General features: G+C 41.0%; 2 long non-coding RNA genes across 2 annotated transcripts; one reads left to right on the top strand and one right to left on the bottom strand.

Moving 5' to 3' along the window:
* Nucleotides 1–226: 226 nt before the first annotated feature.
* Nucleotides 227–6,973, bottom strand: LOC146502237 (uncharacterized). Its single transcript, XR_014869573.1, has 4 exons — nt 6,582–6,973; nt 6,415–6,495; nt 2,746–5,923; nt 227–2,529 (listed from the first exon to the last, which is right to left on the bottom strand). It is a non-coding gene; the product is annotated as an uncharacterized LOC146502237 (long non-coding RNA).
* Nucleotides 6,974–15,910: 8,937 nt separating this feature from the next.
* LOC146502236 (uncharacterized) lies at nt 15,911–18,028 on the top strand. The gene is made up of 2 exons (XR_014869575.1): nt 15,911–16,640; nt 17,682–18,028. It is a non-coding gene; the product is annotated as an uncharacterized LOC146502236 (long non-coding RNA).
* Nucleotides 18,029–26,759: the final 8,731 nt, after the last annotated feature.

Genomic DNA, 26,759 nt, shown 5'->3' with positions numbered 1-26,759 from the left:
GCCCCCTGAACCGTTTCCACATCGCTGCCGTTGCCATCCGCACGGTCGGCCCCCTGAACTGCTTCTACATTGCCGCCGTGGCCGTCCGTACGGTCGGCCCCCTGAACTGTTCTATTTTGGACTTTGTTTTCTTGGACTCTGGTGTGTTTCTTTGTTGTCTTTTTTTTGTTTTGGACTCGTGTTTTGTTTATTGCCTTCTGGTGCGCCTGTTTTGTTTTGCATCTTCGTTTCAAGTTTGTTTTGTTAGTTTTACCCAGTTTAGGTTTTCCAGTTTCATGTTCACCCACCATTGCTGTTTGTACCCACTCCTGTAAATAAATACCCACCTGCACCAGAGCTGCCGCCTTTTGGGTCCTTTCTACAAACTCCACACGTCTGCCACACCGGAGGTGACACTTTAAGACATTCCTGCAGTTTAACTAATTGGTGTGTGTTATCTGGCTTCATGGACAAATAGAGCTGGGTGTCAGTGAAAATGTATGCTATGTCTTCTGATGATGCTGCCTAAGGGAAGCATGTATAATGTAAACAGAATTGGTCCTAGCACTGAACCCTGTGGAACTCCATAATTAACCTCAGTGTGTGAAGAGGACTCTCCATTTACATGTACAAATTGGAGTTTATTAGATAGATATGATACAAACCACTGCAGCACAGTACCTGTAATACCTACAGCATGCTCTAATCGCTCTAATAGGATATTATGGTCAACAGTATCAAACGCTGCACTAAGGTCTAGCAGGACAAGCCCAGAGATGAGTCCACTGTCAGAGGCCATAAGAAGATCATTTGTAACCTTCACTAAAGCTGTTTCTGTGCTGTGATGATCTCTGAAACCTGACTGAAACTCTTCAAATAAGCCATTCCTCTGCAGATGATCTGTTAGCTTTTTGACAACTACTCTTTCAATGATTTTTGATATGAAAGGAAGGTTGGAGATTGGCCTATAATTAGCTAAGACTGCTGGGTCTAGAGATGGCTTTTTGAGTAAAGGTTTAACTACAGCCAGCTTGAAGGCCTGTGGTACATAGCCAATTATTAGAGATAGGTTGATCATATTTAAGATTGAAGAATTAATTAATGGCAGGACTTCTTTGAGCAGTTTTGTAGGAATGGGGTCTAAAAGACACGTTGATGGTTTAGAGGAAGTAATTATTGAAGTTAACTCAGAAAGATCAATTGGAGAAAAAGAGTCTAACTTAATATCAATGGTACTAAGAGTAGCTGTAGATAATATTACATATGTGGGATGATTATTGGTAATTTTTTCTCTAATGATAAAAATTTTATTTGTCAAGAAGTTCATGAAGTCATTACTAGTTAACGTTAAAGGCAGGGGCGATTCTAGGATCAGAGCTTTGGGGGTGCTGAGCACCCAGAGAGCTGCCCAGCCAGCCAACATACACTTTACTCGTCACAATGAGACTTCTTCCCTGTCTCTGTCAGTCCCTGCATCCTCCCTGTCCTCGTCGTCTGTTGTCTTTGTCTCTGTTATCAGTCATCATAATTTTACCATCTCTGTGCAAGTCTGCAAATTTCTTTATTAAATCATAAGATTCTTAAATTCATCAAGTCTCTCTGTGCCTGGGTCCTCATCACAAAACATGACATCACTGTTTTGTGCATTTTAACACAATTTAATCCGCACATTTGTGAAAGAAAAGCAAAACACTTTTTTGAAAAGTCTGTAACAAAACCATCAAATCTGATAAAGGTTATTTAAATGCTGCTAAAGAAGAATGGATTGGAATAAAAAAAATACATATAGTTCCTTAATTACTGGGGGAAAATTATGAATGATGCTCATAGTGAGTGAAAGGTAAACTGAGTGCATTTTTTGGACAGAGATTCACTTTTAATGTGTATGTATAATATAGATCACATACATAAAAAAACACTCCCAGTTCCATGCTTTCATAGTGGTCCTTAGGAGAGCTTGACATTTTTATCAGGTGGTACACACTGTAAAAAGTTTGAGAAACACTGATAAGTGTATGTGTGCTTTTGGAAAACATTTAAAGCTGCTGTACAAAATCTTTGAAACAAGCTTAAAACATTTTTAGAAACAGAGTATCTGCTTCTCTTTACAGCTCCTCACTCCACCAGGGCTGTTTGGCACTGATAGTGTGCAAATGTGATGTACGTACTGCGGCAGTCATACAGACAACTGGACGGTCCAAAAGTTGGCCTACCTATTACTGGCTGAGGTTTCAGTAGAGTTGTGGCTGAACCACATAAAAATATATCATTAATTTTAATCTCCCCAATCAATGATAATGTTATGTTGGAATGTTGTTAAAGAGGGTCAAAATGTTTCAACCAAGTTTGTTTAGCAGATTCTGTATAGCAGCTTTAATATGGGGAGGGCACAACTTCCAGATTGTTAGAGTAAAATCAGGTTTTTTTCTCTTTGTCAGTTTAACAGTTTCTGTTCTGCCTGTCACTGTTCCCTGTCTGTTTTCTTACCTGGTTCTTCCTGACCTTGTACTTTCTCCTCACGTTCCCCTCTTTCCTCTCTCCCTCTTTGGACTGACAATCATACACAAATAGATTGTATTCAATTAGATGAAAAATTACATTAATATGAAAAAAATCTATTAAGATCACTAACAAAAAGTCCTCTCAGTGTACTTTCAACCAAAAGGAAAATAACCAAACCACACGAACATCTAATAAAAGATAAATATTGAAACACTCATCCAACATTATTCTTGATTGACGGATCTTTTGATTTTACACTTTTACCTGAATGTGGTTCCTTTTTTTGAAAAAACTTCCTTATATCCATTATGAACCTGGCTGTCTCTCTGTACACAAACACAAACACACACACACACACACACACACACACACACACACAACAGGAGTTATAAGGTTAATGGGCATCCAGTCAGTTAGCTAGTTAGTATCCATTTCAAACAGGACAGTGGTAACAACAGTAGGCTACGGACAATTTTAAGTTTTAGATTTTAAATAGGCTGTATACATTTCAATGGGAGCAACAGGACGGTCAAAGGTTGCTGATTTTACTACAGAGCAGGACGGATTGTAGGGTAGCAACGTGTTAAACACGTGTTAAACACGTTTTCAACACTGCAGGTTACCTGGGTGTAATGTTTTCATGGTCTGACTCCTACCTAACTATATAAAGAGTAACTGGAGGTTAAATGTAGAGCAACGCCGCTAGCAGCAACGCCGCTAGCAGCAACGCCGCTAGCAGCAACGCCGCTAGCAGCAACGCCGCTAGCAGCAGAGTACGGAAGAGGCGAGCTGGAACAAACCATTATGGGAGGGAGGGGTTATCTATATGTAACCAACTTTAAGGTATAAAGGTGAATTACAGCGCAATAATTACTTGGGCTCGTAATAAGACCCTGGCCAGAATCAGAAGACACCAAATTCGTATGGAGCCAAAGTATTGAGCAAAGGTGCTGCTGGTAGAATGACTCAGGAACAGTGGTAACTTGGGAGCCTGAGTCAAGAAGACAGTTGACTTCTTCACTTCTCACTGTCACTTGAGCTGTACTTCTGGCACCAATCAACTGTTTAGGGAGTTGGAAAGATTGTTTCTGCTCCGAACGGTTTAAGCCAGAACATGTTTGTGCTTTGACAATCTTTGCTGGAGTACTTACTTAGTTAACCTCAGCTGTGATTTTGTTGCCACTGTTTACGTCTGAGGGACGTTGTTGACTCTCCTCAGCTCCTGTTTGTCCCACAACAAGAACTGTTAGATGTTTAAAGGTGAAACTGTGCAATCTCGCGCTTCCCACTGGCGTTGTTTCTCCTCCAACTGCTTCTTTTTTTCCCGCTACTAGGTTGGGGTTAGCAGGGTCAACACAGCATGGAGCGATATGTCCATCTTCACCGCAGTTGAAACAATACCAGGGCTTGGGTCTGCCTGTTTGCCTCTTTGAAGTCTGTCTTTGCATACGTCCATCTACATCATGTGGCTTTGACATCTTACTCTGCGGCTTCCCTGCAGATCCCTTGCTGTTTGCAAACTTTGTTTTTTTTTTGTGACATTAATGTAGTTAGTTGACTTTGCAGACTCGCCACCTGCTTTCGCAAATCCTCAATAGCAGCAATGCCACTCTCATGTTTCTCCTCTGGTTCACAAACATGTGCACCCTGGAACTGGAACTGAGTTCTCTGCTTTGTGGTGCCAATGTGTTTTCTCATACGACTAGTTTTTGCTTGCTGTCGATCTTCCTCAGAGCGAATCATTAACAACAGGTCTGAGAATTGGGGTGGGCTGCTCTTCTTTTGTTCAAGTTGCAGAGCGCTGAGTAGGTCATTGTCCCAACATCCCCTGCAGAACTGTTTAAGTAGATGTTTGTCCACTTCTTCACATGCGACTCCCCCCCTCTTTGTGGCTCTGTTTAATGCCAGCTGTAGCCGGTGAAGGTAAGTGGATGATTTCTCACCTGGATCTTGAAGGGTGTTCAGGAATTGAGCGAAAAGTTCCTCGCCATCTTCTACAGTGCCAAAGGCTGAATCTAGAAGCTGCAAATAAGTTGCAGGTGGTGACTCGGGCCGTAAACTCTTAACTATATCAGCTGCTGGTGGGAGTAAGCTCTCATGGATCTTTCTGGATATTTGCAGGGGGGACATGCTGGGATCATTTTGGAGCAGTTCAATTTGTGTGCGCCAAGTGTCATAATCAGTTTCGTTGTTAGGTCTGGGAACCTTACCGGAGAAGGAACGGAGTCTCACCTGGGACTGGATGTGTGGGAACACATCTTGCCTTCGTACGATATGCTCTACCACGACCTTCTGAATGTCAGGTGGGTTCAAGTCACTTACTGAAAGGGACGCTGCTCTCCTTCTATTAGTGAGGGGAATATGATCAGTGGCACCAATATCACTTGGTGTAACATCTGAATGTGAGGTGTGACACTGTCACTCTTTAGGAGCGGGCGGAGATACAACAGTGGTCTCGACATACGTGGGGGAAGGTTCTTCAGGGGTAGGTCGCATGGCTTCAACATCCTCCCCAATCTGACACATCATCTCCTTCAGCACCTCACCGTAGTCTTTGCCACTCAGCTTGGCTAGTTCCTTGAGTTCAGCCAAGTAGGTCTTTGTAACATTACTCCCAACCTTGGTAGTGTACATGCTACTGAGTGTTTTAATTTCATAGACAACGCTGGGATCAACTTGTGCTGTGTACGTGTATGGCAAACGAGGTTCTAAACCTTCTAAGGCTGAACTGCTAGAGTATTCAACGATCAGGTTTTGGTAGAAGTCGGACAGTGAATCATCAACAAAAAGGACTCTTGCGATTTTACCATACTGTTTCAAAAAGTCAATGACCTGTTCATCTTTCTCAGATACCTGTGTTATCTCAGCGACAACAACCGCATTAGGTATTTTGACACCAGACTTTTGTATGAAATCCATGCTGGTCATTGCCTCAATATTGATGCTCAAATCAAATGGCTCCTGGCTGGCTCACCACTTCTGTAACCAACTTTAAGGCATAAAGGTGAATTACAGAGCAATAATTACTTGGGCTCGTAATAAGACCCTGGCCAGAATCAGAAGACACCAAATTCGTATGGAGCCAAAGTATTGAGCAGCAATAATGACCTGGACACAATGTTAACTTTTGAGTAGCCACTCTTGTATTGTTACAAGGTATAACAGATATTTGTCCAATTTGTACAGATAAAGTAAAAAATAAAATAAATAGTGTGCACACTCAAACAAAATAAAAGTACTCGTTGGGGCCCTTTAAGAATTTAGAGTTAAGCTGGCGATAGCCAACTTCAAAGGTCCTTGTGAGTGTAATTGGAATGTATGAGTGTGTGGTGTGTATCTTCTTTTGGGGTAGCTCGTCCTCAAAGTGGTTGGCTCGCCATCTATCACAACCGGAATATCGTCCTGGTCCTTGGACTTTTCTGTCCTCTCCAAAAAACCTGACCTATAATCCAGGTCATAAAATGTACATTCTAATCAGTCTGTTTCAGATGCACTGTTTTTAAGGTTAAAATACAAAATCAAAATATTGCATCAACCTCATATTCATTGCATTAACATCTTAAATCTTATCAAATCTCACAGTTCTGTTGTACAACATTCAATTTTCAAGTATATCAAATATGAGAACTAAACATCTAAGTTGCTCATATATGTCTCTATTCATGTAAATATTAATTAAACAATACTTATGGTAAGTAACCATTGACATTCAAAATACAATACACCATAACAAATTCAGAACTATGTGCAAATAAGCAACAAAATATACATGTGAGTTCAGTTCAGAGGTATTAAAGCAGTGTGCTTAATTTCTCCACACTATAGGCCTATTCGTGAGAGAGAAATGCACTAAAAATTACCCTCTATGTTACTTTAAACTCACAGTGAACTGACAAAAACTAGCTTTAGAGCAGCTAAGAACATGTTGCTCACCGTTGCTCTGTTTCACAAAAGCCCAACACACACTGGTGTCGGAATTGCAGCAGCTCTCCGGATGAAAGGTGAGTGGTTAGCCTGTGAGACACCGAGCTAGCATTAGCATGATCACGACGGTAAGTCTCTACAAGTTTTTTTTTTCTTCGGAATAACACTTGTCTTACCGACGTTGCTTCTCTCCTTCATCCAGCCACTCGACTCCGGATTTCCAGCAGGTAAGTATGCTGGCTTCCTTTCCTCTCAATTCTGAGTTTTTTCCCTCTCTTTTGTCCGTGGATTTCTCAGTTTGAGTATCAGATGCCTCCACTCCTCTTGCTGAGATGAGAAAAAACCCGGGAACTCCATGCACCTTCACCTCACTTCCTGGCTGACAGGGTCAATGCGGCCTGGGTAGGCTCTGATTGGTTGCTGAGCTAGTTGCCCTCACGTGGGGTGAACTGAGAGGTGCATTCAATGGTCATAGGAAATATGACACTTTGTTGGTGGGGACAGTTAAAATAGAGAGAATAAATACTCTTTCTTCTCTATCATTGGTGTAAATGTGTTGTTTTTTTCATCTGGGCTACATATACTTTTGTTGTTAAAATGTTACGTCTCAACCAGGTACTGTATGCTTTTTATATTTTTAGTAGTGTTTCACACAAACAGCAAATATTGTCAAAAAAGTAAGAAATCTTTGGGGGTGCTTTGATTCATTTTGGGGGTGCTGAAGCACCCCCCAAAATGGGCTAAAATCGCCCCTGGTTAAAGGGATAGTTGGCTCAATAGAGCTCTGACTTTGTGTCAGCCTGGCTACAGTGCTGAAGAGAAACCTGGGGTTGTTCTTATTTTCTTCAATCAGTGACGAATAGTAAGATGTTCTGGCTTTGCGGAGGGCTTTCTTATAAAGCAACAAACTATTTCTCCAGGCTAAATGATGATCCTCTAAATTTGTGACACGCCATTTCCTCTCCAGATTACGAGTCATCTGCTTTAGGGTACGTGTTTGAGAATTATACCACGGAGTCAGGTACTTCTGATTAGAGACCTTAGTTTTCACTGGAGCTACAGTACAGAGTCGTACGTAGTGAGGAGGTAAAATTATTAACAAGATGATCGACCTCTGTTGGGGTAGTGTTCAGATAGCTGCTTTGCTCTATGAGCATTGAAGATGATAACAGTGGGTGGATTATTTTCTTAAACTTATTTACAGTGCTTTCAGAAAGACATCTACTTTGATAAAGTCTATTCTCCACTGCTGTGTAATCAATTATTGTAAATGTAAATGTTATCAGGAAATGATCAGACAGGAGAGGGTTTTCAGGAAACACTGTTAAATGTTCAGTTTCTATGCCATATGTCAAAACAAGATCTAGAGTGTGATTAAAGTGGTGGGTGGGTTTACATTTTGAGAGAAGTCAATTGAGTCTAATAACAGATTAAATGCCATGTTGAGGCTGTCATTTTTAGCATCTACATGAATGTTAAAATCACCCACAATAATTATTTTATCTGAGCTGAGCACTAAATCAGATAAAAAGTCTGAGAAATCAGAGAGAAACTCTGTGTAAGGCCCAGGTGGACGATAGATGATAACAAGTAAAACTGGTTTCTGAGTTTTACAGCTGGGGTGGACAAGGTTAAGCATCAGGCTTTCAAATTAATTAAAAGTCTGTCTTGGTCTTTCGTTAATTAATAGACTGGTGTGAAAAATTGCTGCCACACCGCCCCTTGGCCTGTGCTTCGAGATTTCTGGTAGTTAGAATGACTCGGGGGTGTTGATTCATTTAAACTAACATAATCATCCTGCTGCAACCAGGTTTCTGTAAGCCAGAATAAATCGATTTGTTGATCAATTATTAAGTCATGTACTAACAGAGACTTGGAGGAGAGAGACCTAATATTTAATAATCCACATTTCACTGTTTTACTCTTTGGTTAAGATGTGGATACTGTATCGTTCCTTCTTTGTGATTTTTTATGTTTAAGTAGTTTATTGTTGGTTTTTAGTTTGTTTTTCGTATTTTGAGGAGCGGACACAGTCTCAATGGAGATGGGTTTTTGGGGGGGTAGCAGGAGGAGAGAAGCTGCAGAGAGGCGTGTAAGACTGCAACTCTGCTTCCTGGTCCCAACTCTGGATAGTCATATTTTGGGGGGTTTAATGAATTTGTCCATATTTCTAGAAATGAGAGCTGCTCCATCCAAAGTGGGATGGATGCCATCTCTCCTAACAAGACCAGGTTTCCTCCAGAAGTTTTGCCAATTATCTATGAAGCCCACATCATTTCTGGGACACCACTCAGACAGCCAGCAATTTAAGGAGAACATGCGGCTAAACATGTCACTCCTGGTCTGATTGGGGAGGAGACCAGAGAAAACTACAGTACAATTGGTTCGAGGTTAGTAAGAACAACCAGAATTCATACTCATAAGGCACACTGTTGATTTTTTAGAAAATTGAAGGACTTTAAGTGCACCTTATAATGTGGAAAAATACAGTAAGCTGTTAGTAGTGGGTGGAGCTACATCAGTGTTATGGTTGGAGGTTTAGGGGGTGAGGTTAGACGTGCTCATCCTCTTCCTCAACGCTGTGGTTTGGATTTCCACCGTGTTATGCTAACGACGCCGCTGCTCTCTTGGGGAGAATTCCCAACGACGCGGTTTACAAAATATTCCAGTGAGGTCGTTGGAAATGTGATTCAGGAGTCTCGGGGGAAATAAGCTCACAGGGTGGTGTAATATCCTTACCCTGTTAGACGAAGCAATAATCTCCACAGAGCCAGCAAGGGAATGCCTGTATCCCCGGGACGCTGAGCAATGCCAGGGGAGAGACTGCTGGCATTCATGAGGCCGCCATCACAACTGGAGTCATCACCACACGGCTGGTTAAGGGCAGAAGAAGAAGAAGAAGAGGGTATTCCGTTCATTAACCTTATAACTTCTGTGTGTGTGTGTGTGTGTGTGTGTGTGTGTGTGTGTGTGTGTGTGTGTGTGTGTGTGTGTGTGTGTGTGTGTGTTGTTAAATCAAAAGACACAACGTCGTAGTCTCATCCAAGCGCTTTATTCCTTACGCCATGTTTTACCGCTCACTCACAACTAAAACTCTCCACAGGTAACAGAAAATAACAAGTTAACAATCTCCCTCTTTCTTTTAGAAAAATAAAAAATAAAATTATAAACACCCCCTGCAAACATTTGTATACATATATATATACATAAACAAAACAAAAACAACATTTCAATGTGCTTACTTTACTTAAAGCATACTATCATTGCACACAATAAACAATAGTGCATTTTAATGCAAAGAAAACTTAGTAAACAAAGGATCACAGTATCCAGAGTCCTTCATGTAGTGCTTTTAGAAGGGTTAAAGATGAAACTCCCTTTTTTGTTAGACAATCAGCAAGTTGGAATCTGACCAACAAACTTGTCTGATTTTCTTGGCTTGTATAAGCTCTTTAATGCTGCTCATTTCTAGCCTCAGTCTCTTCTCTGTAACCTGCTTAGTGGACTTGAGTGCATCAAACAAGGAATGATTGTCAGTCACACAGATCAACGGAAGAGCATTCAGACCAGTGTTATCAGTTGTAAGCTCAGAAAAAAGTGTTGCCAGAAAGACAGCACTGTCTATTCCATCTGACATGGCAAGAGTTTCTCCTGCCAGTGTACTTCTGACCACATGCCTGATTTTTTTAGACTGCCAAAAGAGAGGACAAAACTTTCCTCCTTTACCCATAAGGACAATTAATGCCCCTCCTTGAGTACAGCCATCAGGAAGGTTGCCAAATGAAGCATCACTGAAAACAACCAATGCCAAATCCTCACTGTTACCCAAGTGCTGAAACTTAAGAGTCACTTTCTCTGCCTTAAGTTTACGGATAACTTTGTTTACTTCATGAATAGACTGCACAGTTGCATCTTTGATATTAGATCCAAGGCTGCATGTGTCAAACATAACATCAGGCCTCGTTTGTTTGGCAACTCACAAAATCTGTCCTATTTTTGACCTGAGTTGCTCACATTCTGTTTCACTTAAAGAAGCCTCCCTCTGTACAGCCCGTGCTGCTTGTAACTGAACCGGTTGCAGGTTGTCAATGTAAAGTTGTTGATGCACCTCTATTACATCATTAACTGTACAAATGTCCATACCAACATAAGAAAAGCTGTCATGTTCTTCACGGCCCACAAGAAAGGTAGATTTCAGTACAGGAATGATATGAGTTGCAAACTGACTTGAACCAGCCCAAAGGAAATCATCAACGTGACATGCAAGTACTCCTGTAATCTCAGATTGTTCATTCTGCCAATAGAAGACTGCAGGATCAACCTGTGATATTTTACCACCAGTTTTGAGCATAATGTCTTTGACCTTGTTGTACCAATAAAGTGAAGCATCTGCAAGTCCATACACACACTTTTGTAGTTTCCATAGAACATTGTCCTTGCCAGCTTCAGGTGGGAGGCGAAGAAAAATGTCTCTTGACAGTTCCATTCCCTGCAAAAAGGCAGATTTAATGTCCATTGAATTTACTCTCCACTTGTTTTGACATATCACAGCTAGCACCAGTCTGAGGGACTCAGACGCAAATGTTGGAGAGTCTTTCTGTAGTTCTTGAGTATTTACCTCTTCAAACCCCCGTGCCACAAGTCGGGCCTTTGGGACAACACCATTAGTAGTTTCTTTGAGTGTACAGACCCATCTAGTAGACACACACATTTTGACCCAAGTCTTTCACTTCATCAAACACACCATTACTTTGCCAGCTCTCAATCTCCTGCTGCTTAGCAGCATCAAAGGAGATATCTTTTGTCATGAGTACATCTGCATCTCTGTTTTCAGCTTCAGTGCAAAGACCATCAACAAGTGACATGTCTACAGCTTTCTTTTCACCTTCACTACCATCAGGCTGAAGATATTGCACATTGTACCAGTTTTTGTATTGCCCTTTTGCTTTCCCCGCTCAGCCTAAGCCTAATACTCTGGCTGTGTGTTGAACACTGTTGTCTCTGCAAGTAAAAGTGATCAGCTGTCCTGCCCTTAACTTTACATCTGCAGAGGAGACAGGATCAGTGTATGTAGAGGGCTCATTTGCAGTTTGTGTGACAGACATGTTTTCTGTAGTGTTAGTTTCTCTGTCAATAGTGATGTCTTCTTCCTCACTAATACTCTGTTCACCATCGGGTGCTTCTGTCTCATCATTTTCAACTGTGTCTTTGTTGTCAGTGTCATCATCAGTAGTACTGTGTGGTATTTGTTTATCTCCACTCTGTGCATCCACTTTACTCAACGTTGACTGGTGTACTCTTACAAGAGTCCCCACATGTCTTACAAATACAACAGCTCCATTCTGCCCAATAACTACACTTGGACCCCTCCACTCTGTACAGTCGACTCGTTTGTAGTATACTTTATCTCCTGCCTCATATTTGTCATCTGTAGGCCTAAGTTGCTTGCGTAGTGCTCTCCTGATCCTTTCTGAACACTCTGCCTCAGTAAATGCTTTCCTGGAAGCATGCAATGCTGATATATGTTCAGCTACTCTTGTACTTACAGTTGTGCCCTCTAAGGCAGGTGGCTTATCCATCAACACAGAAGGAAGGTTGGGGTTTTGGCCTAACACAAGTTGATGTGGACTATAACCATGTACATTAAGCATACTGTTTTTGGCAATAAGGGCCCAGTCTAACGCAGTGTGCCAGTCACATCCTCGTTCCTTTTTTACCTTCAGGAGGATTTCTGTAAGTGTCATGTTATGTCTCTCCAGTAGTCCGTTGCTCCAGGGACTATACCCCGCCGTTGTCTTTACCTCAATGTTGAAGTTTTCAGCCATGTATAAGTATATATAAAAGTATAAGATCAAATGATTCGTCAGTCAAGAATAATGTTGGATCAGTGTTTCAATATTTATATCTTTTATTAGATGTACATGTGGTTTGGTTATTTGCCTTTTGGTTGAATTAGTGTAATTAGTGTAATTTTTTTTAGTGTAATTTTTTCATCTAATTGAATAGAATCTATTTGTGTATGATTGTCAGTTCAAAGAGGGAGAGAGGAAAGAGGGGAACGTGAGGAGAAAGTACAAGGTCAAGAAGAACCAGGTAAGAAAACAGACAGGGAACAGTGATAGCTAAAACAGACACTTTTAAACTGACAAAAAAACAAACAAACTAATTTTACTCACACAATCTGGAAGTTGTGTTCACCCTATATTAAAGCTGCTGTAAGGAATCTGCAAAACAAACTGGGTTGAAACATTTTTGACCCAGTTTAACAACATTCCAACATAACATTATCACTGATTGGGGAGATTAAAATTAATGATATATTTTAATGTGGTTCAGCCACAACTCTAGTAAATAGGCCAAAAGTTGGTAGACCAAAAGTTGGTAGGCCAACTTTTGGATCATCTAGTTGTCTGTAAAATGGCCTGTATTTGTATAGCGCTTTACTAGTCCCTAAGGACCCCAAAGCACTTTACACAACCAGTCATCCACCCATTCACACACTGGTGACGGCAAGCTACATTGTAGCCACAGCCACCCTGGGGCGCACTGACAGAGGCGAGGCTGCCGGATACTGGTGCCACCGGGCCCTCTGACCGCCACCGGGCCCTCTGACCACCACCAGTAGGCAATAGGTGAAGTGTCTTGCACAACGACACAACGACCGAGACTGTCCGAGCCGGGGCTCGAACCGGCAACCTTCCGATTACAAGGCGAACTCCCGACTCTTGAGCCACGATCGCCACATAGCACACATAGTACATGCGCCACATTTGCACAGAAAGTGCCAAACAGTGCCCTGCTGGAGTGAGGAGCTGTAAAGAGAAGCAGAGTGCTCTGTTTATATTCTAAAAATGTTTTAAGCTAGCTTGTTTCAAAGATTCTGTACAGCAGCTTTAAATGTTTTCCAAAAGCACACATACAGTCTGTATAACTATCAGTGTTTCTCAAACTTTTTACAGCATGTAACACCTGAGAAAAAGTCAAGCTCTCCCAAGTACCACTATGAAAACATGAAACTCATAAATCTTACAACACAAAATTCCAATCTGTTACTAAAAGGAAAACTTACATAGGTTAAAATAAAAGAAAAAATCTGAAGAGCCGTAGTAGTATCTGCAGTAAAGATCTTTTCATACATTGTATACATTGTACCATAGGCAAAGTTGCCTCCATTTTTTAAGATTTTTTATTAATATTTTGCACATTTGTACATTTCAAGGACTCTTCTATTTTTGGAGTGTATTTTTATGTATCTGTATTATATTATATATAAACATTAAAAGTGAATCTCTGTCTAAAAAATGCACTCAGTTAACGGAGACGAAGACAACAGACAACGAGGACAGGGAGGAACAGGGGTTTAAATGCACCAAGGAGACAGTCAGAGAGAAGGATGCAGGGACTGACAGAGACAGGGAAGAAGTCTCATCGTGACGAGTAAAGTTTATCTTGCCTGGCTGGGCAGCTCTCTGGGTGCTCAGCACCCCCAAATCTCTGATCCTAGAATCGCCCCTGGCGAGGAGCATCCAGTACAAAGAAATGTCATTATTCTCGATTAACAGACGGGCGCAAGAACAGAAAAAGAAAAAAGTGTATTTACAATTTTGAGATAAGTCAAGTCAAGATCTCAAAGCAAAACAGCTCGTCTGTATTTTCCCGTCCTCACATTTTTTATGAATGGACATTTTGCAGGAACCAGCTGGTTTAAAACATTTAAGGTTGGAAACTTATTGATGTTTTTCACATGTGCAGATGTATGAGTGAGCATTTATGTGTTATTAATTTGCGAGAATGTATTTCAGCTCATTTCCTCTTAAATAACTGAAAATTCATGAAAATCTCATCTGATGTTTTTACATAATCATTCAAAGCTTTAAGATGAACCAGACTCACAATATGAACGTAAAAATTCTACTGAGGATCTTTACAGTGGCTGCAACAAAATGACCTCATGTATTCGTGAAAGGTTTTTCAAACTAAAATCCTTAAGATTTAATAGTCAGATGAAGGCAGGCGTGGTTCACAGATGTTTGGAGGCTGCTGAAGGAGAACAGATGGCTGCGTTCTGCCCTGCAGGATGTAAAAAATGTTTCTGAGCTGAATGTTCATGAAACCACAGACAGATTAGCTTGACACCAGCTGCCCCCTGCTGGTGTCATGAACACAACACAAAACTAGACTGGAAAATTATATGAGCTAAGCACATGGAGAAGTACACAGGGAAACGCACAACCATGAGGGAGATCGTGACACAAGACCAAGGGAGATGCTGACATAAGATAAGATAAGATATCTTGATGCATGCTCAATGATCCAGGTAAGTAAATTTCCAAAAGTTGATTCTGTTCATCTGGATGTAGCGTTTGACCTGCAGTCAGCTGAGACTGAAGAAGCCACTTGGATGAGTGACAACATGTTTCTCCCACTAAAAACGTTACGTCCAGATGGACAGAAACTTTTGGAGATAAGATAAGATAAGATAAGATAAAATAAGATAAAATAAGATAACTCTTTACTGTCATTGCACAGTCATACATTATACAGATGAAATAGTACAATGAAATTGGAAAACTGTGCCACGTCGGCACTACGTACAACAAGACGACACGACACATCACAACACAACACAGTAAGGTAACTTAGTAATAAAATGAAAAATAAATGTATGTGTATTGCACACTGTTATTATTGCACTTTGTTATAAATATAAATATTATTATTGTTATTGTTGTTACCCCCCCCCCCCCCCAAACAAAAAAAAGTCCAGGGAGGTAGCTAATCAGGTCAGCTGTTAGCACTGATTAGGGCTATTGCCCTGTTGTAAAAGCTGTCCTTTAGTCTATTTGTCGGGGACCTCAGCAGCCAAAACCTCAGACGGCAGCAGCTTAAACACCCGGTGTCCTGGGTGTGTGTAGTCCCGTAGGATGCTACGTGCCCTCTTGAGGCAGCACGTGCTGTACAGGTCCTTCAGGGAAGAAAAAGGATGTTTAATGATTTTTTGGGCCATATTAATGACCTTCTGAAGTGCCTTTTTGTGTGCCGTGGTGCAACTGTAGAACCACACACAGATGCAATATGTCAGCGCGCTTTCAATGGAGCAGCGGTAGAAGATGATTAGCAGCTCCTTCTTCAGGTCTATTTTTCTGAGGATTCTCAGAATGTGGAGACGCTGTTGGGCCTTCTTCAAAACTGCAGAGGTGTTTGAACTCCATTGGAGGTCTGTGTCTATGTGGGCTGAGGAAAGATGAGGCCCCACTCTAACTCCCAGTACACGGTCTGACAGGAAGTCTCTGATCCAGCAGCAGGTGGTAGAAGGAAATCCGATATCCAGCAGTTTAACTATTAGTCTGTTGGGGAGTATTGTATTGAAAGCAGAGCTAAAGTCAACAAAGAGCACCTGTTATTCCGGGTGAGAGATGGGGGTGTGGAGCATTGTAGCAATGGCATCTTCAGCTTAGCTCTGTATGCGGACTGGAGCGGGTCAGGTGTCGGTGGCAGGCAGGACATGATGACATGAACAGGTGTACGGTGTACATTTTAGGACATCGTCAGGTCTCAAGAAAAAAGTTGTCAGGTATCAGACAAAAAAATGTCAGGTCTCAGTTCTCAAGAAAAAAGTTGTCAGGTATCAGACAAAAAAATTGTCAGGTCTCAGTTCTCAAGAAAAAAGTTGTCAGGTATCAGACAAAAAATTGTCAGGTCTCAGTTCTCAAGAAAAAAAGTTGTCAGGTATCAGACAAAAAAATTGTCAGGTCTCAGTTGTCAGGAAAAAAGTTGTCAGGTATCAGACAAAAAATTGTCAGGTCTCAGTTCTCAAGAAAAAAGTTGTCAGGTATCAGACAAAAAAATGTCAGGTCTCAGTTCTCAAGAAAAAAGTTGTCAGGTATCAGACAAAAAAATTGTCAGGTCTCAGTTCTCAAGAAAAAAGTTGTCAGGTATCAGACAAAAAAATTGTCAGGTCTCAGTTCTCAAGAAAAAAGTTGTCAGGTATCAGACAAAAAAATGTCAGGAAAAAAAGTTGTCAGGTATCAGACAAAAAATTGTCAGGAAAAAAAGTTGTCAGGTATCAGAACACAAGGTACCAGACAGAGAGAAAATCTTCCTGCAGGTGGCGGTGTTGTCATGTCCCACCCGAATTGATTTCCAAATACGTCATCAACGTGTGACAGTGGGAGAGCGTAAGGTCATTGACCTCACCGGAGTTTTACCGCGGTTCAGGCTCCTAACGACACAAGGTAAGTTTAACTTTTGTTTATATTTTTGCCACAGTTGTGTTATATTAAGTTGCGGTTATGTTGTGAAAGTTACATATCAGAGAAGGAAAGCTAGTTTTGTACGAAACCAAATCAGTACTATTTTTGTCTGGCTAATTCATTCTAGCTAGCGACAGTGGTGAAACGTGATTTTTTGTTTTTTATTCGGAGATGTTTCTGTTTTGTTAGGAGACTGTCTCACCCAAACATCGTCAGACTCATGGCAGTTGCCCGCACTGAGTCCTGCTTTTTGTTGGAAGCTGAATACATTCATGGCGCAACCCTGCAGCAAGTACTTCACACAGACAGCTGCTACTCTAATAGTCTGTGTTATTGAAGGATTCAGCACTTCTTATGGGTTTTTTAAATACATTTTTAGACAGCGATGAGATCAGCTACACTCTCCACAGAAGCCCAGAGTTACTGTTAATATCAAAAATATAATGCTGTCCTTTGAGATTTTAACATTTAAGACTGTGAGTGTAATGGATCTAAAACTGTTTAAATCTCTACAGCCTGTAAACGTGTTTGTCAGCTAATCCGTAACTACCGTCCTTAGCTCGGTCCTGAGACCTAGCTAGCTAAGATGAGGACTCGGCTGTCAGGGTTCGTTTAGCTAATCTGTGCAGGTGAATGAATTTACACCAACTAAAGAAATCAAGAGAAACGCTCCGGGCTACTCAGTCACTAATTACTGTTACTGTACTTTCATTACAAGTATTATCCTGCTTCAGCTCCTGTGCAGAACTTAATATTAAATATGTGCAAACAACAGCATGTTTTCAGTCTCTTGCCACATCTGTAAAGACAGTAACTTAAAAAAAAAAAAACTTGTACCTTGTAGCTCCTCATTAATCAGGAACTATGGATTAAAGTACTGTAGTGTACTGTAATACTGAAAAAAATGTAAGAGAAGAACTTCACATCCTGAGTGTGTGAGGACAGAAGAATCAGCTTTATTTCAATTTTGAGGGATAAAATTTATATTTGAGTTTGATGGTTCTGTTGTCTTTGTGATTACAGGAGCTGCCCTCAGATTCAGACCTCAGCACCACCCAGTGACAGCAGACAGATCATCCAACATGTTCACATGTTAACTGCAAAATGAACTGATGAAAACAGTACAAAGGTTAAAGTACCACATGTGCTGTAGTGAAAGCTGCAGCTGTTTTATTGATAAAGTTAAAGACAAAAAAACAAAAGGATTAATCACCCATGTAACTGTGTCACTATATATCAGCATTAACAGGACCTCAGTTTGTATCTCAGACTTGCACAGCTTCTATTTTAAACACTTGATGTACTCAGCTGCATAAAGAGCACGTTTGAGTTTCTCTAACACAATTAAATAAAACCTGATGAAGGTCAAAGGTCACAGTTTTCACAGTTTTTTTGCAGATAGTGTGTTATTTACCATAAAGTGATTCAGAGTTATTCATACCAGAGTAACCACAGAGGATCATATATTTTTAAATATATAACTTTCTACAGGACTGAATATAATATCTTTATGTAAAAATCCGGAGCCTCTGGGGAGTATCCGAGTATTTATAACATTACACAAACCAAAGGTCTCCATCACAGTGTTGATGAAATGCTGGGTTTATCCATCTCCTGGGGCGGGCCTACAGAAGAGCTACAGAGGAGATTTCCCTGTGAGGGAGCTGCTGGTGAAGATCATGAGTCCTGCTTGATCAATGCGATGAGCTTCAGTCTTCCTGGTGTTTCTTAAATGATGCCTCTTTCAGTGGGTCAACAGAACTTCTGGCACAGGACAGCTGTGATGAAAGAAAGGGAAGAAGTTTCTCCAAACCTCTGGACCCAGGAAACCCTGCTTGGTCCTGATGGTCTCCCTCCCTAGTTTCTCTCCAGGGTGAATGTAGCTGTTATACATAATATGGGTTATTATTAAATAAAAATAACAGATTAGACTACACTACTGAAACCTTCTGCTGCTGTTTTTAAAGTTTCCATGTTACCAGGCTGTAAAGATTTAAACAGTTTCCATCCATTATACTCAGTCTTAAATGTTAAAATCTCAAAGGACAGCATTATATTTTTGATATTAACAGTAACTCTGGGCTTCTGTGGAAAGTGTAGCTGATCTCATCGCTGTCTAAAAATGTATTTAAAAAACCCATAAGAAGTGCTGAATCCTTCAATAACACAGACTATTAGAGTAGCAGCTGTCTGTGTGAAGCACTTGCTGCAGGGTTGCGCCATGAATGTATTCAGCTTCCAACAAAAAGCAGGACTCAGTGCGGGCAACTGCCATGAGTCTGACGATGTTGGGGTGAGACAGTCTCCTAATAAAACAGAAACATCTCCGAATAAAAAACAAAAAATCACGTTTCACCACTGTCGCTAGCTAGAATGAATTAGCCAGACAAAAATAGTACTGATTTGGTTTCGTACAAAACTAGCTTTCCTTCTCTGATATGTAACTTTCACAACATAACCGCAACTTAATATAACACAACTGTGGCAAAAATATAAACAAAAGTTAAACTTACCTTGTGTCGTTAGGAGCCTGAACTGCGGTAAAACTCCGGTGAGGTCAATGACCTTACGCTCTCCCACTGTCACATGTTGATGACGTATTTGGAAATCAATTCGGGTGGGACATGACAACACCGCCACCTGCAGGAAGATTTTCTCTCTGTCTGGTACCTTGTGTTCTGATACCTGACAACTTTTTTTCCTGACAATTTTTTGTCTGATACCTGACAACTTTTTTCTTGAGAACTGAGACCTGACAATTTTTTGTCTGATACCTGACAACTTTTTTTCCTGACAATTTTTTTGCCTGATACCTGACAACTTTTTTTCCTGACAATTTTTTTGTCTGATACCTGACAACCTTTTTCTTGAGAACTGAGACCTGACAATTTTTTGTCTGATACCTGACAACTTTTTTCTTGAGAACTGAGACCTGATAATCTTTTGTCTGATACCTGACAACTTTTTTCTTGAGAACTGAGACCTGACAATTTTTTGTCTGATTCCTGACAACTGAGACCTGACAATTTTTTTGTCTGATACTTGACAACTTTTTTTCTTGAGAACTGAGACCTGACAATTTTTTGTCTGATACCTGACAACTTTTTTCTTGAGAACTGAGACCTGACAATTTTTTGTCTGATACCTGACAACTTTTTTTCCTGACAATTTTTTTGTCTGATACCTGACAACTTTTTTTCCTGACAATTTTTTTGTCTGATACCTGACAACTTTTTTCTTGAGAACTGAGACCTGACAATTTTTTGTCTGATACCTGACAACTTTTTTCTTGAGAACTGAGACCTGATAATTTTTTGTCTGATACCTGACAACTTTTTTCTTGAGAACTGAGACCTGACAATTTTTTGTCTGATTCCTGACAACTGAGACCTGACAATTTTTTTGTCTGATACTTGACAACTTTTTTTTTGAGAACTGAGACCTGACATTTTTTTGTCTGATACCTGACAACTTTTTTTCCTGACAATTTTTTTTTCTGATACCTGACAACTTTTTTTCCTGACTATTTTTTTGTCTGATACCTGACAACTTTTTTCTTGAGAACTGAGACCTGACAATTTTTTGTCTGATACCTGACAACTTTTTTTCCTGACAATTTTTTTGTCTGATACCTGACAACTTTTTTCTTGAGAACTGATACCTGACAATTTTTTGTCTGATACCTGACAACCTTTTTCTTGAGAACTGAGACCTGACAATTTTTTTTCTGATACCTGACAACTTTTTTCTTGAGAACTGAGACCTGACAATTTTTTTGTCTGATACTTGACAACTTTTTTTCTTGAGAACTGAGACCTGACAATTTTTTGTCTGATACCTGACAACTTTTTTCTTGAGAACTGAGACCTGACAATTTTTTTGTCTGATACCTGACAACTTTTTTCTTGAGAACTGAGACCTGACAATTTTTTTGTCTGATACCTGACAACTTTTTTCTTGAGACCTGACGATGTCCTAAAATGTACACCGTACAGGTGTTAGAGCAACTGGTCAGTAGTCGTTGAGGCTGCTAATGTTGGTACGCTTTGGCAGTGGGACAATTGTGGCCGACTTTAGGTGTGGCGGGATGCAGGACTTGGACATTGAAGTGTTGAAGATCTTAGTGAAGACCCCAGCCAGCTGGTCTACACATTCTTTTATAATCCTTCCGGTCACCCCATCTGGACCAGCGACCTTCCTGGGGTTCACTGCCCTTAGTGTTGGCCTCACCTCATATTCCTGCACCACGAGGCTTGGGATGCTGCTGCTGTCCGATGTTTTTGCTGCTGCTGCCTCTGGTCCCTTCACCTCAAAGGGTGCAAAGAAGTGGTTCAGCTCCTGTGCAAGCGCCGCGTTACCCTCAGTCAACATGGTATTGCAAGGTTTGTAGTTGGTTAAGTGCTGAACTCCCTGCCATACCTGTCATAAGTTGTTGTTGCTGAAGTGGTCTTCAATCCTCCTCTTGTACGCTGCCTTGGCCTCTCTGATGCCTCTTTTCAGCTCAGATCTGGCTGCACTGTACTGCATACTATCACCGGATCTGAAAGCGGCGTCACGTTGCTTCAGCAGGACCTGAACCTCTTTAGTCATCCAGGGTTCCTGGTTGGAATACACCTGGAGATGTTTGTCCACAATGACACTGTTGACACAGAAGTTAATATATGAGAGCACTGATGTTGTGTGCACTTTGAGGTCCTGATGTTCAAACACTCTCCAGTCTGTGTTTTCAAAACAGTTGATGTGATGCACCTTCTGGCCAGGTTTTCACAGTCTTTGTGGCTGGGGGTGGGGCTCTCCTCCTAAGGTTAGTGTATGCAGGGATCAGCAGCATGCACATGTGGTCTGACAAACATAGGTGTGGTAGAGGGGTTGCTCTGTAGCCTTTTTGGATGTTGCTGCAACAACGGGAACAAACACACTGTTCAAATCTGGGGAATGCTGACTTTAAGCCACCATGGTTGAAGTCCTGTGCTGAGGTGTTTTTTTTGTTCTTAAACTGATCCCCCTGTTGGAGCTCAGTCTGGGGGAGTTCCTTTTTCTCCTCGTCTTTCCTCATTTTGTGCATTTTCCATAGTTTCGGTTCGGGTCGCTGTTCGTGCGGTTGACCGGCCTGACCTGTCTCCCCAATGTGATGTTTGTGTATCTATCTTAATTGCACTTTGGGGATAAATAAAGTCTCTCTGACTCTGACTGTGATTAGAAAGAAGGAACTTGACTTATTGATGAATGGAAAAGCTACTGTAGGTGTTCAGTGGTTAGACGCCGATTGACTCTGGGCAGAGCAGAACCCCAGCTGAGAATGGGAGACTAGACGCTGCTGGTGAAGTTGAGGGTGGCTTGAATGGAGCTTGAGTGCTGAGATTCGGAGATGGAGAGCAGGTGGGTTGCGCAAAGGAGTCTGCGAAGGAGAAAGACAGATGCAGAGGAAATTTAAAGTACGAGGCATGAATGTTGATTGGCCTGGAGAAGGGCAGGAGAAGGTGATTGGACTAGACCGGTAAATGGTAAATGGACTGGTTCTTATATAGCGCTTTTCTACTCTTCTGAGCACTCAAAGCGCTTTACACAACTTGTGCATTCACCCATTCACACCCATTCACACAAGCACATTTCTCTAGGTGCTTTCTAGATAACATTCACACACATTCATACTCCGATGGATGTATCGGAGAGCAATTTGGGGTTAGTATCTTGCCCAAGGATATTTGGCATGCAGACTAGGGGAAGCCAGGAATCGAACCACCAACCTTCCGATCAGTAGATGACCTGCTCTACCACCTGAGCTACAGCCAGCAGCGGTGATGACACCCTTCTACTGTAACATTTACAACCACAAAGTTAGTTTCAGGTATGACATTAATACCATATAAAGTACTGTTGAAACACTATTATATACAGTAAATGCCTCCTGTAACTTGACTCTTATGGTTTTGGGAGGTGTTTGTTCATCTGTCTGTAAACCTGATAAACTGCATTCTGCCAAGGTAACAGCATTGGCATCATCAGCTTGCAGTCAGGTGAGATGTACAGGTTCCTTGTTTTTGAGTCAGATACAACACAGACACACCTGAGTGAGGATGTCCAATCTTTTCCTCACACTTTCTTTCCATCATTTTAAGGTGAAACAACAGTGACAGGTGAGTGAGAACAAACTCAGCAGGTTTTATTCCTGGGTATTTGTTTTTCTAATTTCTGACAAAATTAAAATTGCGGGGTACAAATGTTTATGTAATTAAAAGTGCTAAATTCAGAATCTTGTTAGTGTCAGAGTAAGGTGTTCTCATTCTGAGGAGCATGTTAAAAGTAGAAATACTGCAACTGTGTCTTTTTACTTCAGGTAAGTCCTGTTGATTTTCAACAAATACAATTCACTTTCCTCCCTTAACATATTTGTCCTTTTTAACTGGACATAAGAGTGGTTCAGAGGTCAGACACAAGTTTTTATTCAGTTATCATCATTATGGAAAGTAAATGAAGAAGCACTTTCAGTCATGCGATCCGTCAACCAGTGGCTGAAGCTACATCATTAAGCCTTTTTCATGTTTCATTAATTTCCTTTGTGTGTGGATGAGTCGATCAGCCTCAGAAAGCTTTATTAATCTCTTCAGTGGAACAGACTATGGCAGGAGCAATGAAACAGAGAGCTCTGGGATTCGAAGTCTGTAGCCTCACCATCACTGAGTGAATGCAGTGAGCTGTGGTTTCAGGCTTAGCAGAGGGACCAACAACAGCTTAGACAAAGACTGCATTCCATTTAAGCAATTTTCTATTATTGTTCGTGCATGTTAATAATTCACTGGAACATGGAGATGAGTCATTGTCATGGTATTAATTCTACCTGTTCATTTCCTGTTGTGACAGCTGAAACTCTTCCAGTGTAAGAGTTGTGACATTAAGCTGGCGTAACAGCAACTGGTCAAAAGAACAGTCATATTAATAACAACACTAATAAACACATTTACTAAATGAACTACAGTGGAACCCCGACTTACGAAAGTAATCCGTTCCCGAGGTAAGTTGAAGCACTTTTGAGTGAGGCGATGCTGGCTGGAGACGAAGTTCTCGGTGGCGGAGGCTGAAGAAAGCATACGTATGCATGCATGCAGCACCACCACCGGGAAAACTGGCATAACATTAGGGTGTAAAGTTCTTGATTTTTTCATTCAAAGATTAATCAGGCTTTAAACATAAGGAGGTAGTGCAACAGACACTGAAGTGCATGTTAAAGACCAAAGAAAACATTATTTTTATTAACAAACATTTTTAATCCACCAACAGCCCTGGCATCTAAAAACACTACAAGTCAAAAAGAACGGCAACAAAAAACAATGTACTATTCATTCAGACATTTTTATACAATTATTAACACTTCAACTTTCTTTGTAATGTCTGCTTGTATTTTAAGAAGTATCACATCTGGGTAAAAATATTACCAATAACTCAAAATTAGAGGAATAAGTGTACATATGTGTCAGCTGTATGCATGCATGCATACGCATGCTGCATGTATATAACATTCTAAACATTCTAAACATTAAAACTAAAACTTACATATTTTTTAAACTTGTATTGTATAATTTTTTTAATTTTCTATTTTATAATTTTTTTTAATTTTATATTTTTGTGCATTTTTATGTTTTTTAACTAATCACTACTGCTACTTTCATTGCTTTTTTCGCCTTCTAAGGCACACTTTCACCTGGTTGACTTGCTGCTGGCCTCTTTGTGAAAAGTCTATCTAACAACGTCTGTCTCTGTCTACTTTTCAAAATGGATCTGAAGTGGGAGAGGCAGACGTCACTAAAATGCTCTATAGCACGAGCGGTAAAGTTCTTTTCAGGGTGATTTCTTTCGACAAAATCGGCCACCTTCTGAAAATCGCGGAGAATGTCCTTGAAGCAGAATTTAGCGTTTGACGACTCACCTCCCGCCATGCCAAAGAAATCAACTTGAGGCATGCAACGATGTTGAAATGATTTTTCCAAAACTCCCTGAGGGTGAGCTGCGTGCTCTCTGTTATGTCGGAACACCGTTTGAACATGTTTTTCATGTACAGTTTCTTAAAAATAGAGATGACTGGCTGGACCATGGGCTGGAGGAGAGGGGTCGTGTTGGGAGGGAGGAAGAGAACCTTGATGAACGAGGACTCCTCCAGGATGTCGTCCTCGAGGCCAGAGGGGTGGGCGGGGGCGTTATCGATGATCAGCAGGCACTTCATGGGGAGATCGTTCTCCTCGAGGAACTTCTTGACAGCAGGCCCAAAGATCAAGTTGACCCATTCGACAAAGAACTGTCGGGTCACCCAGGCCTTGGAGTTGGACCTCCACATAACCTCGAGCCTCTCCTTTAAAATTTTGTGTATCTTGAAGGCACGCGGGTTTCCTGAGTGGTACACTAGGAGTGGCTTGACCTTACAGTCCCCACTGGCATTAGCACACAGGGCGAGGGTAAGACGGTCCTTCATGGGCTTGTGGCCTGGCATCTTTAGTTCCTCCGCGGTGATGCATGTACGCTGCCGCATTTTTATAGCCTTTTTGATTTACGAGTTCCTCAAATTTTTTAACAAATTCTTCGGCAGCCTTGTGATCGGAACTTGCTGCCTTGCCATGACGCACAACGGAGTGGATGCCAGTCCTCTTCTTGAACCAATCAAACCACCCACGCGACGCCCTAAACTCTGGGGAGGATGGGGGTGCCTCCTGCGAGGACGTCGATGCTGTTGGCTGCTCATCGGAAGGTGCCTTGCTTACTAAATCATTATAAATTGAGGACGCCTTCTCGCAAATGATCGTCTCGGTGAGTGTATCGCCAGCCTTTCCCTTGTCTTTAATCCAAACAAGGAGAAGCCTTTCCATCTCATCGTGTATGTGGCTCCTCCTTTTGGACATGATAGTGGTGCCCATTGAAGGTTTACCTGCTTTGACTTCTTTTTGTTTTAGAATTGTTCCTATGGTCGAAGGATTTCGGCCATATTTATCAATAATTTCTCTCTTTGTTGTCATCGAGAGCACTTTACGCTTCTTCTTTTCACTCGAATCGCTTGCAGGCCTCATTGTGAATAAACAATCGGCTATTGGCTAATTGCTAACTGCAACATCAACACAGTACAAAAGCCAAGGTGGCACATAATTCGGAAGGCATTCTAGGCATTCTGGGCATTCTGGGCTCGGCCAATCGGAGCCTGCCCATTTCGGAACACGGGCATTTTGCTGTAACACGGGCAGAAATATTGCCATTCAGTGCCTTCGTAACTTGAATTTTTCATTTAACGGGGTATTTGTAAGTCGGGGTTCCACTGTATCTTGTTCATATTTGCATTATAAATGATGTGATGAGAAATTATACTGAGCGAGTACATGAGCAAGAATTTTGACTTTGTTAGTCTTTCAGACAAACTCCTTCTGTTTTCCTGACTTCAGTTACAAGCTGTTATTATTGTTACATTAAAACTATGTGGTGTGTATATCAAGAGTTAAACTAGATACTATTTTGACCATATGATCCATGAGCAGGCATTTCTATGCTATTACAAGGGCACTCTACTAATATACTGTACTAATGTGTCAGATCATGTTTTTCTACCAACTCTGTCTTGATCTAAACTACATTACCTGTTAAGTGTTTGTGGCATTATGATGCTGACAAAAGGTGTCCACAGGTACATACAGACACATCTGCCAAAGTGCTGAAAACTCCTTCGTTGTACTTCCTGTTAGAGCATGCATCCATTGGACTACAATTTACATGATGACACAACACAATACCAGCTATATTTCTTAACAGATCCGTTAGGATTTGTGGTACTGCACTGTACTTTAAATATGCAAGGCATTAACAATTCATGATTGACATACTAAGTACGTAACAGTAAAGTTAAGGAAACACATAATAGCTGTGTCTCTGCTATACTGCCTTGACTTGAAGTACTAATCACATTTTGCCCTCCAGCTCTCTTCTAATAAATCATGTTCTGTAACTAATAATATTCATGTTATGAAAGTTAAATTATACTCAATGGTTTTTTTTCAGATTCAGATTCAGAATTTATTTGTCACATACAGGTTGCCCTGCAGTGAAATGAGACACCCCCCCCGACCTTAC

The sequence above is a fragment of the Neolamprologus multifasciatus genome, chromosome 15, assembly GCF_963576455.1.
Source record: "Neolamprologus multifasciatus chromosome 15, fNeoMul1.2, whole genome shotgun sequence".
In the NCBI taxonomy this organism is placed as follows: Eukaryota; Metazoa; Chordata; class Actinopteri; order Cichliformes; family Cichlidae; genus Neolamprologus; species Neolamprologus multifasciatus.
This window is presented reverse-complemented; position numbering and strand designations above follow the sequence as displayed.